Below are 17107 nucleotides of genomic sequence, written 5' to 3' on the forward strand. Positions count from 1 at the left end.
GACTGGAGTCCTTATTCAGGGCTGTGCTGAAAGATGCCTGTCTAAATCTCAGCGTTTTAGAGGGGATAAGTCCAGCCAGGTTGTGTGATGAAACTCAAGAGGGTATGTGGAACTCTAGAAGTATTCCATTCTCATTCCCACAGAGCTATGCCCATCCCTCCATCCCTCCCTGTGCCCCCTGTGCCACCCCAGCCTGGCACGGCGCCTGGGCCCAGCCTGTGGTAGTGATGCCACAGTGTAATGACAGAGCACAAAGGCCTCAGCCAGCTCCACCCTGCTCTACCTCACCTGGAACACCCCCGCATGTTGACGAACTACAGAAACACACGTGGGCTGTGTTGATGTTCTAGAAGTTAATTACATCACCACATGTAATCATATATAGTAACTAATTACTGACAATGAACCCGATTGAATGATATTGAAATCTGTCAATCATTACTATAACTTTTATATGCTTGTTTACCTACCCACGTGTAACTCATCCAGAGGAATTTGACCGTGTTATGTTCCCATACCCCCCCCCCCCTCTCTCTTTCTGTCTACCTCTCTTTCTGTACCCCTCTCACCTATCTCAGTTGAAGTGGGTCAGTCAGCAGCTCCTCCAGTCTCGTCACCGAGGGGCCTTTAAGCTGGCCTACGTGGGCTTTGTACATCTCACCGACATGCTGTACAGATGAGTGAGCGAGAGGGTGTGTGTGTGTGTGTGTGTGCGCACGCTCTATCCACATCAGTACCAAAGCGGCACACTTGGGAGGCGCAGGCGGCAGCTAGGGAGAAATGTGCTGCTCTGTTTTACAAGGGGCAGTGGACCAAGCTGGCCAGATCAAGCATTCCACTGTGGAGGAAGGGCAAGGCACACACACACAAACCCATACTGCCATCTCCCAGAGCCCAGTGGAACGAACATACCACCCCAGAAACAAAACTGAGCTTCAAGAGGCGGGCAGTTAAGCACCCCACAATCAACACCCCATAACCCAGTTCCGTGCATACCATCAGGACTGCTGTTTCCACCCCAACGCTCTCCCTCCAAACACAGGCCCAACACACACACACTTGCACACACCAACCCACAAGAACATTCCCCTCATCAAATCACTCAGGCATTTCAATTATTTCTCTATTCAGCATATGTACGCATACGCTTCTCCAAATCCTTTCAGGTTCAGTGCCTTGCTGTATGGCACACAATCAGTTTCCTTGACCTTTTAGGGATAGGCCCCTTTTTTCTCAATTTCCTGCCTGAATGACGTGCCCAAAGTAAACTGCCTGTAGCTCAGGCCCTGACGCCGGGATATGCATATAATTGGTACCATTGGAAAGAAAACACTTTGAAGTTTGTAGAAATGTTAAAATAATGTAGGACAATGTAACACAATAGATATGGTAGGAGAAAATTTGATTAACAAGAGTTTAAGCTTTCAGCCGATATAAGACACTTACAGTTGAAGTTGGAAGTTTACATACACCTTAGCCAAAAACATTTAAACTCAGTTTTTCACATTTCCTGACATTTAATCCGAGTAAACATTGCCTGTCTTGGGTCAGTTAGGATCACCACTTTATTTTAAGAATGTGAAATGTCATAATAGTAGAGTGCTTTTATTTCTTTCATCACATTCCCAGTGGGTCAGAAGTTTACATACACTCAATTAGTATTTGGTAGCATTGCCTTTAAATTGTTTAACTTGGGTCAAACGTTTCGGGTAGCCTTCCACAACCTTCCCACAATAAGTTGGGTGAATTTTTGCCCATTCCTCCTGACAGAGCTGGTGTAACTGAGTCAGCTTTGTAGGCCTCCTTGCTCGCACACATTTTTCAGTTTTGCCCACAAATTTTCTATAGGATTGAGGTCAGGGCTTTGTGATGGCCACTGCAATACCTTGACTTTGTTGTCCTTAAGCCATTTTGCCACAACTTTGGAAGTTTGCTTAGGGTCATTGTCCATTTGGAAGACCCATTTGTGACCAAGCTTTAACTTCCTGACTGATGTCTTGAGATGTTGCTTCAATATATCCACATAATTTGACCTGCCTCGTGATACCATCTATTTTGTGAAGTGCACCAGTCCTTCCTGCAGCAAAGCACCCCCACAACATGATGCTGCCACCCACGGGTTTCACGGTTGGGATGGTGTTCTTCGGCTTGCAAGCCTCCCCCTTTATCCTCCAAACATAACGACGGTCATTATGGCCAAACAGTTATTTTTGTTTCATCAGACCAGAGGACATTATTTCAAAAAGTATGATCTTTGTCCCCATGTGCAGTTGCAAACTGTAGTCTGGCTTTTTTATGACAGTTTTGGAGCAGTGGCTTCTTCCTTGCTGAGAGGCCTTTCAGGTTATGTCGATATAGGACGTGTTTCACTGTGGATATAGATACTTTTGTACCTGTTTCCTCCAGCATCTTCACAAGGTCCTTTGCTGTTGTTCTGGGATTGATTTGCACTTTTCGCACCAAAGTACGTTCATCTCTAGGAGACAGAATGCGTCTCCTGAGTGGTATGACGGCTGCATGGTCCCATGGTGTTGTTACTTGCGTACTATTGTTTGTACAGATGAACGTTGTACCTTCATGCTTTTGGAAATTGCTCCCAAGGATGAACCAGACTTGTAGAGGTCTAAAAAAAAAAAATGTTCTAAGGTCTTGGCTGATTTCTTTTGATTTTCCCATGATGTCAAGCAAAGAGGCAGTGAGTTTGAAGGTAGGCCTTGAAATACATCCACAGGTACACCTCCAATTGACTGAAATGATGTCAATTAGCCTATCAGAAGCTTCTAAAGCCATGACATCATTTTCTGGAGTTTTCCAAGCTGTTTAAGGCACAGTCAACTTAGTGAATGTAAACTTCTGACCCACTGGAATTATGATAGTGAAATAATCTGTCTGTAAACAATTGTTGGACAAATTACTTGTGTCATGCACGAAGTAGATGTCCTAACCGACTTGCCAAAACTATAGTTTAACACAGAAATTTGTGGAGTGGTTGAAAAACAAGTTTTAATGACTCCAACCTAAGTCTATGTAAACTTCCGATTTCAACTGTATATGTACCTAAATGTTTAAAATCCATAATATTTATGATTATTTATTTGAATTTCGCGCTCTCCAGTTTAACCGGAAGTTGTTCCGCTTGTGGGACGCCTATCCCTAAGAAGTTTTAATTAACAGACATGAGAACTGGTTTGGGAGCAGTTTTTTAAGGTTGTCGTACTGCTAAATTTGTCTGAAACACTTAATACTCGTGTCAGAGAGAGGATTTACACGACTACTGTTGAGGATTTAAACTCTTTCAACAACAACAACGTAGTCAGAGTTAAATTTTTTGTGAGTAGACGTGTTTGTGTGGGTGTATTTTCCAGCTTACTGCCACATACAGGTAACTGCCAAAATAAAGGAAACACCAACATAAATTGTTTTAATAGGGCGTTGGGCCACCACGAGCCAGAACAGCTTCAATGCAGCTTAGCATAGATTCAAGTGTCTGGAACTCTATTGGAGGGATGAGAAATCATTCTGCCACGAGAATTTTCATAATTTTATGTTTTGTTGATGGTGGTGGAAAACGCTGTCTCAGGTGCCGCTCCAGATTCTCCCATAAGTGTTGAATTGGGTTGAGATCTGGAGACTGAGACGGCCATGGTATATGGTTTACATCATTTTCATGCTCATTAAACCATTCAGTGACCGCTCGTGCTCTGTGGATGGGGACATTGTCATCCTATGGGGGCACAGCAATGGTTGCCAAAATAAGGGCCTGCTTAGCATTTTTATACCTGACCCTAAGCATGATGGGATGTTAATTGCTTAATTAACTCAGGAACCACACTTGTGTGGAATCACCTGCTTTCAATATATTTTGTATCCCCCATTTGTACTCAAATGTTTCCATTATTTTGGCAGTTACATGTATATTTACAACATATTATTTGTGTGTATTCATAAATGTTTTTGACATCACTACTCACTGTTCAGCCTTGGCTAGTCAGGAAGGAGCCTCTCATGAGTGTGACCTCTGACCACTGTGTGTGTGTGTTTTAGGAGCGGAAGCCGGACCCTGCAGCAGCTGCCTGCTCGCTGGCTCACGGAGGTCCTACAGGAGGCCAAGTCCAGCGACCGCTCCTCCAAACTGTGTGCCACGCACCGCAGGGATCCTATTCTTCATCCAGGTGTGTCTGTGTGTGTTTATGTTTGGAGAGGAAGTTCTTGGCATGCCTTTAGAACAGTCATGCTGGAAGAACACCATGTATCGCCATCCTTCTCTCTCTAGTAAATACTATATTAGAGAGATGGGAGGGAAACATTAGGGAGATAATGAGGTAGAGGGTAAGGAAGGAGGGTAGTAGGGTCTGAGAGGTAGCAAGGTAATAGAGAGATATTAGGAGAGAGAAAGTGAAGAGAGGAGGCTGATCTCCACACCATGGCAGGCTTGTGCATTCCATTGCTGCGGTGAAATACGAAAATCAAATCAAATTAAATGGTATTAGTCACATGCACCGAATACAACAGATGTAGACCTTACAGTGAAATGCTTACTTACGAGCAAAAAACCAACAATGCAGTTGGAAAAAAATACAGATAATAAATAAAAGTAAGAAGTAACTAACAGCATTAAAATAACAATAGCGAGACTGAATACAAGGAGGTAGCGGTACAGAGTCAATATGCGGGGGCACCGGTTAGTTGAAGTAATGTGTATATGTAAGTAGAGTTATTAAAGTGACTATGCATAGATGACAACAGAGAGTAGCAGCGGTTAAGAGGGGGGGGGGGGGGCAAAGCAAATAGTCTGGGTAGCCATTTGATTAGATGTTCAGGAGTGTTATGGCTTGGGGGTAGAAGCTGTTTAGAAGCTTCTTGGACTTAGACTTGGTGCTCCAGTACCACTTGCCATGCGGTAGCAGAGAGAACAAGTCCTGGATGGCAGGAAGCTTGGCCCCAGGAATGTACTGGGCTGTTCGCACTACCCTCTGTAGTGCCTTGCGGTCGGATGCTGAGCAGTTGCCATACCAGGCAGTGATGCAACCAGTCAGGATGCTCTCGATGGTGCAGCTGTAGAACCTTTTGAGGATCTGAGGACCCATGCCAAATATCTTCAGTCTCCTGAGGGGAATAGGTTTTGTCATGCCTTCTTCACGACTGTCTTGGTGTGCTTGGACCATGTTAGTTTGTTGGTGATGTGGACACCAAGAAACTTGAAGCTCTCAACCTACTCCACTGCAGCCCCGTCGATAAGAATGGGGGCATGCTCGGCCCTCTTTTTCCTGTTGTCCACAATCATCTCCTTTGTCTTGATCACGTTGAGGGAGAGGTTGTTGTCCTGGCACCACACGGCCAGGTCTCTGACCTCCTCCCTATAGGCTGCTTTTGTCGTTGTCGGTGATCAGGCCTACCACTGTTGTGTCATCGGCAAACTTAATGATGGTGTTGGAGTCATGCCTGGCCGTGCAGTCATTAGTGAACAGGGCGTACAGGAGGGACTGAGCACGCTCCCCTGTGTTGAGGATCAGTGTGGCGGATGTGTTGTTACCTACTCTTACCACCTGGCGGCTACCTGTCAGGAAATTCAGGATCCAGTTGCAGAGGGAGGTGTTTAGTCCCAGGGTCTTTAGCTTATTGATGAGCTTTGTGGGCACTATGGTGTTGAATGCTGAGCTGCAGTCAATGAATAGCATTCTCACATAGGTGTTCCTTTTGTCCAGGTGGGAAAGGGCAGTGTGGAGTGCAATAAAGATTGCATCATCTGTGGATCTGTTGGGGTGGTATGCAAATTGGAGTGGGTCTAGGGCTTCTGGGATAATGGTGTTGATGTGAGCCATGACCAGCCTTTCAAAGCATTTCATGGCTACAGACGTGAGTGCTACGGGTCGTTAGGCATTTAGGCAGGTCATTTAGGCAGGTTACCTTAGTGTTCTTGGGCACAGGCACTATGGTGGTCTGCTTAAAACGTTGTTATTACAGACTCGGACAGGGAGAGGTTGAAAATGTGAGTGAAGACACTTGCCAGTTGGTCAGCGCATGCTCGCAGTACACGTCCTGGTAATCCGTCTGGCCCTGTGGCCTTGTGAATGTTGACCTGTTTTAAGGTCTTACTCACATCGGCTGCGGAGAGCGCGATCACACAGTCTTCTGGAACAGCTGGTACTCTCATGCATGTTTCAGTGTTATTTGCCTCTAAGCGAGCATAGAAGTAGTTTAGTTCATCTGGTATGCTCGTGTCACTGGGCAGCTCTCAGCTGTGCTTCCCATTGGAGTCTGTAATGGTTTGCAAGCCCTGCCACATCCGACGAGCGTCAGGGCCGGTGTAGGACAATTCAATCTGTATCCTGTTTTGAGTCCTGTATTGACGCTTTGCCTGTTCAATGGTTCGTCGGAGGGCATAGCGGGATTTCTTATAAGCTTCTGGGTAAGAGTCCCACTCCTTGAAAGTGGCAGCTCTAGCCTTTAGCTCAGTGCGGATGTTTGCTGTAATCCATGGCTTCTGGTTGGGGTATGTACATACGGTCACTATGGGGACGACGTCATCAATGCACTTATTGATGAAGCCAATGACTGACTGATGTGGTGTACTCCTCAAGGCCATCAGAGGAATCCCTGTAACATATTCCAGTCTGTGCTTGCAGTCCAGTAGCTTAGCATCTGCTTCATCTGACTGCTTTTTTATTGATCTAGTCACTGGTGCTTCCAGGAATCAGGATGATAGAATTATGGTCAGATTTGCCAAATGGAGGGCGAGGGAGAGCTTTGTGTGTGGAGTAAAGGTGGTCCAGAGTTTTTTTCCCCTCTGGTTGCACATTTAACATGCTGATAGAAATTTGGTAAAACAGATTTCAGTTTGCCTGCATTAAAGTCCCCGGATACTAGGAGCACTGCCTCTGGGTGATCATTTTCTTGTTTGCTTATGGCGGAATACAGCTCATTCAATGCTGTCTTAGTGCCAGCCTCAGTCTGTGGTGGTATGTAAACAGCTATGAAAAATACAGATAACTCTCTAGGTAGATAGTGTGGTCTACAGCTTATCATGAGATACTCTACCTCAGGCAAGCAATAGCTCGAGACTTCCTTAGATATCGTGCACCAGCTGTTATTTACAAAAATACATAGTCCGCCGCCCCTTGTCTTACCAGACGCCGCTGTTCTATCCTGCCGGTGCAGCGTATAACCAGCCAGCTGTATGTTGATAGTGTCTTCGATCAGCCATGACTCCGTGAAGCATAAGATATTACAGTTTTGAATGTCCCGTTGGTAGTTTAGTCTTCCGTGTAGGTCATCAATTTTATTCACCAAAGATTTCACGTTTGCTAGCAGAATGGAAGGAAGTGGGGGTTTATTCGATTGCCTACGAATTCTCAGAAGGCAGCCTGCCCTCTGGCCCCTTCTCCGCCTCCTCTTCACGCAAATCACTGGGATCTGGGCCCGTTCCCGAGAAAGCTGTATATCATTTGCGTCGGACTCGTTAAAGGAAAAATAGGATTCTGCCAGTCCGTGGTGAGTAATCGTAGTCCTGATGTCCAGAAGTTATTTTCGGTCCTAAGAGACGGTAGCGACAACATTATGTACAAAATAAGTTTAAAAAATAAGTTACAAACAACGCAAATAAACTAATTAAAAAACACAATCGGTTGGGGACACGTAAAAAGTCAGCCTTCTTCTCCGGCGCCATTTAAACATAGGAAAGAGCTGGCTGGTGTGCTGCTGGTCTCCTACTGGCCTGGCTCTGAACTGGGATAGACATCACAGGAACCAGCCTGGACCCCCTCGCCTACCCCCCAGCCCCCAGGCCAGACACACAGCTGTCACTCATCAGCACCCACAGTCAGCCAGCACACCGGCCAGCCGGTGCACGCTGCTGACGTCACCACCCCAGAAGTGTTTGTACAAAGGCTTGTGTTACGTAATGACAGTGTACTGGCAGTTGTCCAATAGTAATCTGTCCCGTTGTGTTTATGTCCTTACTGTTTATGTATTATTCTATAATGGTGTGTTTAAGCAGGCACCCCAATTCTGATCCTTTGCACAATTATGGGCAAAAGAGCTGATCTGATTGGTCAAAAAATATCAGAATTGGTCTGCCTGTGTAAACACGGCCTAAGTGACTTATTTTCCTTGTCTCTTCTCCCTCTTCTGCACTAATGGCAACATAGTAGAGAATAAGGGGAGAACGACTGTCTGCCTCAGTGAAGCCACTGAAGTGCAAGGCCCGACCGCGGTACTGCAGGCATTGTTAGCAAAAAAACAGAATCCCCCATTTATAGTGAATGGAAAAATTGAAATCTTCTAATACACCAGACATATGTCCTTGAACCGATTATTTTAAAATAGCACACAGAAGAAGTTATAAGGATAATTTAGTTGCTAATGACAGCCTGCAGTACCCCGGTCGGCCTTCAATTTTAGTTACTCAATGAGAGGGGGCACCACTGAGCTTGCCTACAACGTCACTTCCTGGGGTAGCTCAAACTGCGTATGTTATGTCTCCATGAGACGCCATCTTTGCCGACTTTATTTGGCTTAAATGCACTATTGAGTCTTCATAAATGGTGTTACGTGATCGATGGCTTTGTCCATTCATATATACACTGCTCAAAAAAATAAAGGGAACACTTAAACAACACAATGTAACTCCAAGTCAATCACACTTCTGTGAAATCAAACTGTCCACTTAGGAAGCAACACTGATTGACAATAAATGTCACATGCTGTTGTGCAAATGGAATAGACAACAGGTGGAAATTATAGGCAATTAGCAAGACACCCCCAATAAAGGAGTGGTTCTGCAGGTGGTGACCACAGACCACTTTTCAGTTCCTATGCTTCCTGGCTGATGTTTTGGTCACTTTTGAATGCTGGCGGTGCTTTCACTCTAGTGGTAGCATGAGACGGAGTCAACAACCCACACAAGTGGCTCAGGTAGTGCAGCTCATCCAGGATGGCACATCAATGCGAGCTGTGGCAAGAAGGTTTGCTGTGTCTGTCAGCGTAGTGTCCAGAGCATGGAGGCGCTACCAGGAGACAGGCCAGTACATCAGGAGACGTAGAGGAGGCCGTAGGAGGGCAACAACCCAGCAGCAGGACCGCTACCTCCGCCTTTGTGCAAGGAGGAGCACTGCCAGAGCCCTGCAAAATGACCTCCAGCAGGCCACAAATGTGCATGTGTCTGCTCAAACGGTCAGAAACAGACTCCATGAGGGTGGTATGAGGGCCCGACGTCCACAGGTGGGGGTTGTGCTTACAGCCCAACACCGTGCAGGACGTTTGGCATTTGCCAGAGAACACCAAAATTGGCAAATTCGCCACTGGCGCCCTGTGCTCTTCACAGATGAAAGGAGGTTCACACTGAGCACATGAGCACATGTGACAGACGTGACAGAGTCTGGAGACGCCGTGGAGAACGTTCTGCTGCCTGCAACATCCTCCGGTTTGGCGGTGGGTCAGTCAGGGTGTGGGGTGGCATTTCTTTGGGGGGCCGCACAGCCCCCCATGTGCTCGCCAGAGGTAGCCTGACTGCCATTAGGTACCGAGATGAGATCCTCAGACCCCTTGTGAGACCATATGCTGGTGCGGTTGGCCCTGGGTTCCTCCTAATGCAAGACAATGCTAGACCTCATGTGGCTGGAGTGTGTCAGCAGTTCCTGCAAGAGGAAGGCATTGATGCTATGGACTGGCCCGCCCGTTCCCCAGACCTGAATCCAATTGAGCACATCTGGGACAACATGTCTCGCTCCATCCACCAACGCCACGTTGCACCACAGACTGTCCAGGAGTTGGCGGATGCTTTAGTCCAGGTCTGGGAGGAGATCCCTCAGGAGACCATCCGCCACCTCATCAGGAGCATGCCCAGGCGTTGTAGGGAGGTCATACAGGCACGTGGAGGCCACACACACTACTGAGCCTCATTTTGAGTTGTTTTAAGGACATTACATCAAAGTTGGATCAGCCTGTAGTGTGGTTTTCCACTTTAATTTTGAGTGTGACTCCAAATCCAGACCTCCATGGGTTGATAAATTTGATTTCCATTGATAATTTTTGTGTGATTTTGTTGTCAGCACATTCAACTATGTAAAGAAAAAAGTATTTAATAAGAATATTTCATTCATTCAGATCTAGGATGTGTTATTTTAGTGTTCCCTTTATTTTTTTGAGCAGTGTATAATTGGCCACGCTCAAGGTCCTAAACGATATCATAACTGCCAATCATAGGAGACAATACTGTGCAGCTGTATTCATCGACCTGGCCAAGGCTTTCGCCTCCAACTGCTCCTAAATGCAAGTAAAACTAAATACATGCTCTTCAACTGATCGCTGCCCACACCTGCCCGCCCGTCCAGCATCACTACTCTGGACGGTTCTGACTTAGAATATGTGGACAACTACAAATACCTAGGTGTCTGGCTAGACTGTAAACTCTCCTTCCAGACTCACATTAAGCATCTCCAAACCAAAATTAAATCTAGAATCAGCTTCCTATTTCCAACAAAGCATCCTTCACTCATGCTGCCAAACATACCCTCGTAAAACTGACTATTCTACCTATCCTTGACTTCGATGTCATTTACTCCTTCACTCACTTTAAGCACCAACTGTCAGAGCAGCTCACAGATTATTATTTCGCCACTATGGCCTATTTATTGCCTTTACCTCCCTTATCCTACCTCATTTGCACACGCTGTATATAGACTTTTTCTACTGTATTATTGACTGAATGTTTGTTTATGCCTTGTGTAACTCTGTGTTGTTGTTTGTGTCGCACGGGTTTGCTCTATCTTGGCCAGGTCGCAGTTGTAAATGAGAACTTGTTCTCAACTAGCCTACCTGGTTAAATAAAGGTGAAATAAAATAATACAATAAATAAATATGCATATGTATGTCATTGGTCGAGGTCAACCAGTGGGCTGCTATTCACCTATCCAGTTATAGATTAGTGCTGCAGATGAATGAAAGGACACTTTTAGAGTCTAGACTATTGACATGCAGGCGGATGCAGCAGGTGTGTTCTGTCTGTACCCATTGTATCTGTCATGTCGCCTGTCCAGGCCCTGTTGTCGTCTGAGCCAAAGTCACCCAGCTGTAGCTTGCTGAAGATGACCATGAGAGAGCTGACTGATCTGGCCATGCCCTCTCCTGACAGAGCCGCCGACCAGACCACTGTCCCTTAGGTACTCAACACTACTACTGAACACTACGACTTAACACAGTCACCTGAGGCAACACTTACTGGAGGGATCACAAGTTCCAATGGGGGGGGGAAGGGGTTGCAATTGAATTTAGCTCTAACCATAGCTTGTCGTATTGGTGACATTTTAACCCCTTTGATCCTCTAGATCTAACACTGGCTCTGTACGGGAACCATAGACTGTGTGCTCTATATGTCTCTTTCTATGGTAACACATGCAGTATAGTGATGTCCCTGTTTGTCCCTCCTCTAGGTTCATGTGCTCAACATCCTGAGGTGCTCTTCACACAGACACTCATCTGGGGGAGAACATCGTTCCCTTCGTCTCCGAGGGAATGCACGCTGCAGTCCTGGGCTTCACCTCCCCCGTCTGGGCTGTGAGTCCTCATCCCTCCCTCCGTCACGCGCTCCTCCTCTTCATCGTCCCTCTCTCTCTCTCTCCCTTCATCTGAATCTATCCTGCAGGAGGATAGTCTTCTGAATGTAATCTCTCCTCTCTCTCCGTCTCAGGTGAGTATCTCCTCCGCCCTACTATTCAACATCCTCATCATGAGGATCTTTGGAATGAAGAAAGGGAAGGACAAACACTCCAAAAAGAACAGGTCTGGATCTGTCCTCAGTACCCTAGACAACATCTCTCACTGTTTCCTATAGTAGAGCACCAACATCCCACACCTGCTTGCTCAGCCCCTGTACTTCTCTATAGGGCCTACACTAGCATATGTTAGTGCAAATCTCCCATTGGCATTGATGCACGGTTTATACACAAAAGCTGAAGGTGTTTGTCTGTTATGATTTGACCTTTGAACTCTACCAGAATGTTGTGCTCGGCCCGGTTGGTTCTGTCCTGTACCACCAGGGGGCAGTGAGGCCCCACCAGCCAAGCGCTTCCTCAACCCCAACCGAAAGCCCTACAACTCTCTCTTTGCCTGAAGAGTATGGCAGGAACATACAGTCTGGTGCTACGATTCCCTGAAAGACTTGAGTATCCTCTCACACTGTGCCTTTAGAAGGGATGGTGGCACTGCACACTCAAACTCCCCATCTGCTTTCTTTGTTTTCTAGTCATCCATAACCCCATTTCTCTCTCTCTCTCCTCTCTCCCTCTCTCTCTCTCTCTCTTTTCTCTCTTTTCTCCCCCTCCCTCTTCCCTCTCTCTCCTATGCTTTTTCTCACTGTGATATCCACTGTGATATCCAGGACTCTAGAATTATTTTAAGTTTGTTTTAATCAAGTCTAGTGAAATATGAGCTGCATACCTGTCTACAAATAGGAGTATGCACGTACAGTCGCACACACTCACGCACTAGACAGACTCTTTCACTCTCACTCACTCACTCACTCACTCACTAACTCACTCCATCACTCCATCACTCACTCACTCACTCACTCACTCACTCACTCACTCACTCACTCACTCACTCACTCACTCACTCACTCACTCACTCCACCCCCCACACACACCTTCACCAGTTGACAGCAAAGCTGCTGTTGTCGCGCCCTCCCTCCACTCCCCCAACCCTGCACCCCCTCTGCCCTCCAATCACTGTTCCACCGGCCTTCACCTCTGACCTGTGTGTCGGTGTTACCGTGAGGGGGTTAGACTAGTCCGTGACAGGACCCCCTGAAGCACTTGACTGGTTGGCGTTCACCCTATAGCCTTCGCCCTACTCTACTGTCATCTCTCCCATCATTCCCCACTCACCGCAGATGTGACCTCTGTCCATACCCACAATGCAGTGCTCTGACGGGGCGCTCGCTCAGCGCTGTCCTGGGTAGCTAATCTCGCCCTGCACAGGACAGCGTCGAGCGAGCGCCCCCGTCAGAGCACTGCATTGTGGGTATGGACAGAGAGGTCACATCTGGAGTGAGTGGGGATTGATGGGAGAGATGATAGTAGGGCAAAGGGTATAGGTTGAATGGAGAGAAGGGGGGGGGGGGGGGTAAAAGAGAGAGGAGTGCATGAGAAAAAGGTTGAGGGTAGAGAGACTTGCTGAGGCTTAGAAAAAAGTAATTGATTGTTATACAAAAATTAATCCTATTCCTATGCTTATAGATGCTGTGTGTGTGCGATTTAATGTTATTTTGAGGTCTTAGCTGAACGGACTTTTACCCATGGGGGCAGATGAGTTGATCTGAAGAGACAAAAGGACCACGGAACATTATCAGGAGAAAGAAAAATCTCTTTCTCCTGATAATGTCCAATCCGTGGTCCTTTTGTCCCGTCCGACAGCACAGTCTGTTTTAGTGTTTTCCTTTAGTTTAATTTGCTTGTGTGGCAAGAAACCTTCTGATCCCTCTGGGCCAGGCCAACTATCTTGTTAATGTTTTTGGGGATTTTTTGTTGTTGTTGCCATTTTCTTTTTCTTGGCGTTTTAGTCTGTCCCATATTATTAGTGTGTGAGAGACAGAGACGTGTGTTTGTGTTTCCCCTGCTCGTGTGTTCTGCGTCTGGCTCGTGTTATTACTGTGATTATTTGGTTGTGTGTTCTGGCTACAGTAAATGCGTTGTGACAGGCTGTCCACTCCAATGTCTGGCTGGATGCTGGTGTGTTTGGTCAGACCGCTGTGTGTGTGTTGGGTCGGCTCCCATGGCTCCAGTGGAGGTGAAGTGTATCGGATCCGTCGGGCCGGCTGACCTCTGACCTGTGTGTGTGTTTTTTGCGTGCGTGTGAAAGCTGTGTTTGTGTTGTGTGCGTGTTAGAATGATTTTGTATGAGGTTTGAATCTGAAGTTAGTGAATCTGTTTATAATATGGTTATTTCTTTGTTATTTATTATTGGCGTTCTGCGTCTGGATTTTATTTGGATAACACTGCTCAAAGTTCATGAGAAAGTAACTTTTGCCCTACAATCCCCGGCCAACAGCTATAGCTGTAGTTAAGCACCTAGTTCAAACCATGAAGCTGGGAGAGAACATGCGATGCTGGTGCAGGACATGCGGCCTACAAAGTTATAATTATAGGCTAGCGAATTTGATTTAATTTTAGAATATAATATGGCCTATTTTACATTTGTGTATTTAGTCTGACTCATACAGTGCATTTGGAAAGTATTCAGACCCCTTTTTCCACATTTTGTTACAGCCTTATTTTTAAATGTATTCAATTAAATCCTCATCAATCTACACACAATACCCCAATATGACAAACTGAAAACAGATTTTTAGAAATGTTTGCAAATGTATAAAAAAATAGAAACCTTGTTTTCCATAAATATTCAGACCCTTCGCTATGAGACTAGACATTGAGCTCGGGTGCATCCTGTTTCCATTGATCATCCTTGAGATGTTTCTACAACTTGATTGGAGTCCACCTGTGGTAAATTAAATTGATTGGACATGATTTGGAAAGGCCCAAACCCTTCTATATACAGTGCATTCGGAAAGTATTCAGACCGCATGACTTTTTCCACATTTTGTTACGTTACAGCCTTATTCTAAAATTGATTACATTTGTTTTGCCCTCATCAATCTAAACACAATAACCCATAATGACAAAGCAAAAACTGGTTTTTAGACATTTTTGCAAATGTATTTAAAATTAAAACAGAAATCACATTTACATAAGTATTCAGACCCTTTACTCAGTTCTTTGTTATAGCACATTTGGCAGCGATTACAGCCTCAAGTCTTCTTGGGTATGACGCTACAAGCTTGGCACACCTGTATTTGGGGAGTTTATTCCATTATTCTCTGCAGATCCTCTCAAGCCCTGTCAAGTTGGATGGGGAGCTTCGCTGCAAAGCTATTTTCAGGTCTCTCCAGAGATGTTCAAGTCCGGGCTCTAGCTGGACCACTCAAGGACATTCAGAGACTTGTCCCGAAGCCACTTGTGCTTTGTCTTGGCTGTGTGCTTAGGGTCATTGTCCTGTTGGAAGGTGAACCTTCGCCCCAGTCGGAGGTCCTGAGCGCTCTGGAGCGGGTTTTCTTCTTTCCCTCGATCCTGACTAGTCTACCAGTCCCTGCCTCTGAAAAACATCCCCACAGCATGATGCTGCCACCACCATGCTTCATCATAGGGATGGTGCCAGGTTTTCTCCAGATGTGACGCTTGGCATTCAGGCCAAATAGTTCAATCTTGGTTTCATCAGACCAGAGAATCTTGTTTTTCATGGTCAGAGTCCTTTAGGTGCCTTATGGCAAACTCCAAGTGGGCTGTCATGTGCCCATGGTAGTGGCTTCCGTCTGGCCACTACCATAAAGGCCTGATTGGTGGAGTGCTGCAGAGATGGTTGTCCATCTGGAAGGATCTGCCATCTCCACAGAGGTACCCTGGAGCTCTGTCAGAGTGACCATCAAGGTTTTTGTTCACTTCCCTGACCTAGGCCCTTCTCCCCTGATTGCTCAATTTAGCCGTTCAGCCAGCTCGGTACAGAGAGATCCTTGATGAAATCCTGCTCCAGAGCGCTCAGGCACTCAGACTGGGGCGAAGGTTCACCCTATCCAACAGGACAACAACCCTAAGCACACAGCCAAGACAACATACGAGTGGCTTCAGGACATGTCTCTGAATGTCCTTGAGTGGCCCAGCCAGAGCCCGGACTTGAACCTGATCAAACATGTCTGGAGAGACCTGACAATAGCTGTGCAGCGACGCTTCCCATCCAACCTGACAGAGCTTGAGAGGATCTGCAGAGAAGAACGGGAGAAACTCCCCAAATACAGATGAGCGAAGCTTTTAGCTTCAGACCCAAGAAGACTTGTGCTTCAACAAAGTACTGAGTAAAGGGTCTGAATACTTATGTAAATGTGATATTTAGTTTGAATTTAAATGTTTAAAAACCTGTTTTTGCTTCGTCATTATTTTATCCATTTTAGAATAAGGTTGTAACGTAACAAAATGTGATAAAAGTCAAGAGGTCTGAATATACGTTTCATAATATTTCCCTTGTTGTGTAACGTGCGTATGAGCCAACCTCCTCGTTCTCTCTCTATTGTTGCTTCATTCCTTCCTTGCTTTCAACAGTAAAATGAAATTAGTTTTGTTGTCCTGATCTTCCGCATTCTAATGACACGCTTGAATAATGTAGGACTGGAATAAGATGCAGACGGCTTTCACTTCTCTTGACGAAAATTGAATGGCTATGGGTCTAAACAAATAACTGCAATAGCCTACCACCATCGCACATTCTCTCTCCTTTCAAACTCCCGTGAGTTCTATCGGCTGCTGTATTTAACATTCAGCAAACAAGAGCATGTATCCCTCTTCGAATAGTCTTATTAGCATAAGAAATGCTATTCTTGTCTAGCTTTTCCTGGGACTCCAAGAGTGTTTTTTTTAAAGAGAGAGGCCCGGTGGGTTTTGTGCAGGAGACCGTAAGTTAGAAGCTTATGCGCAAGCTAAATATGAGGCTAATACCGCATTTAATTTTTGTACCTGACTAGGACGTCGACATTTCGATCTTGAACAGGGCGATCTATTTTGGATGGAATTGATGGAGAGAGACTGTGAGTGCTCGCGTGCGCACGGATTTAAAGCAACGATATTTGAGTGATTAGGCCATTTTAAACCGTTGCAGCAGCAAAAAAAAAATCCATAAATAATGTGACCCCCAAAATCTAGATGGAGATTTTTAAATTAGACGCACATTTAGTTTATTATATTACTGTAGTATAGGCTATGCCTACCTGTCACCAGATAAAAAGTTACCATCATGAGATGATAGAGAGATTGTGAACTGCGTTCCATACCGAGATACGCGCTGTACCTGAGTGTTGATGATTCATCTTGACGCAGAGAGAAGGCCATGGAGAAGCCAGATTTAGACATTGCACATCATTTAACAGTTCCATTTCATGTCATGCTGTTCATAGAAATGTATAATCATTTACCGGTTTCTCACTCTTATTTATCCCTGGAAGAAGGAGTGGGTTTGGCCGGGGACATCTCGGTAACCCGGTTCCCGCTATTCAACCCAGTGTGTACTGTGT

At 45.7% G+C, this 17107-nt stretch overlaps 1 pseudogene; it reads left to right on the plus strand.

Moving 5' to 3' along the window:
* Positions 1-17107, plus strand: part of LOC139569809 (uncharacterized) — a 36504-nt pseudogene that overhangs the window by 13532 nt on the left and 5865 nt on the right.

Source organism: Salvelinus alpinus, chromosome 3, assembly GCF_045679555.1.
Source record: "Salvelinus alpinus chromosome 3, SLU_Salpinus.1, whole genome shotgun sequence".
Classification (NCBI taxonomy): Eukaryota; Metazoa; Chordata; class Actinopteri; order Salmoniformes; family Salmonidae; genus Salvelinus; species Salvelinus alpinus.